At 35.5% G+C, this 4,385-nt stretch overlaps 1 pseudogene; it reads right to left on the bottom strand.

Annotated features, from left to right (window-relative positions):
• Nucleotides 1–720: 720 nt before the first annotated feature.
• LOC114726789 (rop guanine nucleotide exchange factor 2-like) lies at nucleotides 721–3,598 on the bottom strand (annotated as a pseudogene).
• Between the last annotated feature and the right edge of the window lie 787 nt (nucleotides 3,599–4,385).

Below are 4,385 nucleotides of genomic sequence, written 5' to 3'. Positions count from 1 at the left end.
GGCAATCCTATTCACCGCACGCATATTAAATATAAATACACTCTTGCAATTATTAATCATTATATTTTCTACTAAGCGTACGCAGCCTCATATTTAAGCACAAGTCAACATAAGTGACTAAGAAAATTAATCTTTTGTTACTATATAACTTAACATATTATATCATTGTACGATTGTATACGGTTTATTAATAACACTGTTATTAGAGTTTTATTTACGTTACACATAGATAATTCATTTCATTTCAACTTCAAATGAATAGAAGTATGCGTTTCTTAACTTTTAGGGGAAAAATCAATTATGAAAGCTTGTAATAAATTTAATTTATAGTTATCCACAAAAACTCTTCAATATTGAAAAAAAAAACTCAACATATCTTTTGTCGTTTATATTTAACAATAAAAACCCGCATTTGAGAGCATTTTAGTCATATTATAGTTTGAAAAAATTGTGCATATTTTTTAATTAAAAAGAGGACTGGAATTAAAAAGGAAAATAGTAAGAATTTATAATTTCATATTAATATCATATCTAATTATAGATCACATGCTTTCTTCTCACATGGTCAACTCCTTGAAGTTTCAACTTTGGACTACATACATTGATTAACATAGAGTCACTGTTTGTGAATCCAGAAAAGGTTTTTTTTGTTAACAACAATAAATAAAAACTCGATATGCAGCCCACATGCTAATATGTAGTATCACCAAACATTTCAGATGATCAACAAAAAGTTGATATAAATATGGCTTAAATCCTTCTACTGAGTGCTAAAATTTAGGCTTCATCATACAAATGAAAGTGAGAAGCTTTTCATATCATCATCATCATCCAAAACTCTCTGCATTCTTGAAGTTTACAATTAACCAGAAAAATAGAATTTCTATGTACCTTGCTTCCTCATTGCCTTATCTTCACGAAGAACATCTTCAATCCAAGCCACAATGTTGAATGCTAGACCTTCTAACACTCTTGAGTAGCCCTCCAGTATTGCTTTCCCTACATCCTGCGCAACATAATTTTTGTTCTTACTGAAAAATTTCTAAATGGGGCATCAAACTTCCTGTCACTAGTTGAAGTATTCAACCTTTAGATTCACAGTATTTGATCAAAGAGTGCTATAGAATGTTCAGGATATGAATCTACAGATAACTGATAAAACTTACTCGGTTGTACTGAATCTTGCATATGTCCAAGGAAGTCTGAGAAAGTTCAGGATATCTTTGCTTCAAGCAAAATAATAAGTCTCAGCTCTCTCAGCTAACATGTAGTTTTTGTCAATCCGGTCAGATTCAGACATGAGTTCTTTCACTTTGCTCCATGATGATTTGGAATGGCTAAGGCAAGCTTTACGTCTCCATGCATACATTGAAGCTTCAACTCTGTCCACCAGCTCCAATGCTTCGTGCTCAGAACTTATCTTGAGATGATTAAGAAGGTGCTCAGGGGAGAATTTGTCTGGAATGCACATAAAGCGATACATCGAATCTCTCAAACTTGTTCTTCCACTCTGAACGCATCAATTTTCGGAAGAAAAATACATGCCAAATGAAGACGAAGTCAGAAATTAAGAGAAAACTAAATGCATTCTATCGACTTAACATGATTTAGTGTTCTCATTAGCTTACCAAAGAATTCTTGCACTAAAATAAGTTATCTGTCATAATTCATAAATTGGTTCAAGAAGCCAATAGAAGCTTGTCACAATGAGCATGTAAGTCAGGAAAGAAGTTACTGCCTACTGGAATTGAATAACAAATCCCAAACCATTTACTGAGTGACATCAAATTTGATGAAATCTGCTGAATAATTGCTCAACAGAAAGAAATATACAAACTCATTTTGATAATATTTTGAACCATGACTAACAGAACAAGAAATTGCAACGACTGAATCATCAATGAGGCCTAACCTTGGGAAGACCTGCCATGTATGTTTCTGGGATATCCATCTCTGCGATAATGCTATTGTTTATTGCCATGGCAGCTTTATGGACTTGGTTAGCACAATCCCTTTTCTCTCTCAAGTGCTTCCTTGACTTATCAGATAGGCCACCGGGGAGAACACAAGGAACTGGTAACCACCATTTCTCATCTTTTCTCTGAACAATCCTTCGAAATGAGCTGGCACGCGAACGAGTCGAGTCCCCTGATAGGCTCCCTTGCTCCACATACCAGAATTCAGAATCATAGAAACCATCTAAGATTTCCTGTCATAAAAATATTATGTATATGAGCCATGAGGTCAATGGAGTGAAACAGGGTTTTCATAAACTAGAAGCACTAAGAGTGAGTTTTGTCTTACAATGAGCATCGCATCAAGCTTCCGCAGAGCTGGGAGGTTGATATAAATATCTGATCTTGGTCTGCTGTCATCATCTGAGATACATCACTACCAATATATTAGATACAAAAAGATTCTAATCATCATCATGAAAATTCTTAGACTGTGTATTAAAGATGGGTACATCAAGCTGATCATAGGGAAATACATAACATGTCAGGTATACTTCTGGTACTCTTCTCCAACATGTTTTAAATGTCTTCATGATTTTTTATTTGTTTTATCTATTTATCTTTTGTTGGCTAGGTCTATCCGAGAATCTATATAACATTCTTAAATATTGTAGCTATGTTTACGGAACCTTACCTCCACGACTGTTCCATCTGCCAAGTATTGTGCAGTTGGGGCAAATTCTACTATGTAATCGCAGAGTGACAGAAGGCAATTCATTTCTCTTTCTCCACATAACCTTCTTCTCAGGCTTCAGAGGCTCCAACTTCAAATTTTGTCCAAATACAGTGGCTGTAAAGTAAAATTCCCCAATTCAAATATGTTAATGACATTGAATTAACAGTAAAATACACTTTAAACTTCATGTTTTGGTCCAGAATCAGTTTGTCCAATGTTTAAGCTATAACAGAAGCACGTTTCCAACAATGGAACTGTTCACAATTTTAAATTCATGTGGCTAAACCATAAATTTTTCTTGAATTCCGTAAAATCAATATGCTATTGCTGCTTTGAAAGAATTACCATAGAGGTTGTGATGATGGAATTTGAGATGGTTACTGCAGTACAGACGCCTTTCCACTACCAGACATGTCTTCCCCAAGCAAAAGCTTTGAAAATCTCTCCTTCATCATTTCAAGCTCTGACGATGTTCACACAATCAAGAAAACCAACATCAGATGCTGCTTATCAAGAAAAGGGAAATTTACCAACACCTAAACTGCAATATGTGCAACCCACCTGAAGATAAGAGATCTTGGTCATCATCAAGTTTATCACTTAATGAATTCCTTTGCTGCTTCACTGGTAGCCCAGAAACACCAGCTAGATTAGCTCGGGGTTTAGACGCTGGCCACCGAGAAGGCAAAGGTTCACTGGAATAGCCATAGTCAGGCTCTGAGAAGTTTGAAGTCTCAGAGTCACTTGGAAAGTATGCGAGAGAATCACCACTCAGTGGGGAGTTTTCAGGAGTTTCTCTGCTTAAGTGATCATTGTGATCCACAGAATAAACCGAGGGCCTATAGCCCACATCATGATTTTCATCATGGATTGATGATTTTGCCATCTCAGCTCAAGAACGTAATGGTGAAATCCTCAAAACCCTGCACATAGTAATCATTAGAGTTTGAGTCAAATTGGGGTTAGTGGGCTCTCAATTTGAGAACTGTATGATCACCCTGAGACATATAATTAGGTGGGACTATTTAAACGTACAACGAACATTTAACTTAAATTCCGAATAGGATGGGATAAAGAGTAAAAGTGGGGGGGGGGGGGGGGAGTTAAAGCTTTGAATTTTCTATGCTTCTGGAAATGGAAAAGCGAAAAGCAAGCAAAGAAGCTTGTAGTATTTAGATTGAGACGCAAAATGATTGACTGAAAAACGCAGTAAAGGAGTAAGAATAAAGCATGAAGAAACCGAAATTTAAAATTCGAAGACAACGGTAGCCAAAAAGCAACGGTCCCCAGTTTTTCTTTTCCAAGTTACTTTTAATTTATTTGAATTTGAAGCGAATGCCCCATTTTGAAGCAGTTCCCTCAAAAAGAAGAACGCTTTTCTTGAACAAAGTCGAAAAGAAGAGAAAAAATGGTTCAGACTTGTGATTCCCGTGATCTGTAAGTTGATTGAAGAAGAAGGAAGGCCCATTTGCAGAAACGGCTAATATCTTCCGTAGTATTGTGGAAAGAATAAGAAAGTGATTGGAGAACAGTACTATATTGGCATCAAGCTGAACTTGCAAAAACTGCAAGGCGAGAACGGAAGACGAATATCAATTTATAATAATTAATATAAGAGTTGTTTGACTTTTAATTTATTTTTACACATAAGTCTCCTTTTCTATTTTATTTTTTAGATTTATTTTTTTTTAAAA

Source organism: Neltuma alba, unplaced genomic scaffold (assembly GCF_004799145.2).
Source record: "Neltuma alba isolate B1F8T4 unplaced genomic scaffold, ASM479914v2 tig00012402_pilon, whole genome shotgun sequence".
NCBI lineage: Eukaryota > Viridiplantae > Streptophyta > Magnoliopsida > Fabales > Fabaceae > Neltuma > Neltuma alba.
The sequence above is the reverse complement of the archived record's forward strand: the minus strand, read 5'-3'. Positions and strand labels throughout refer to the sequence as shown.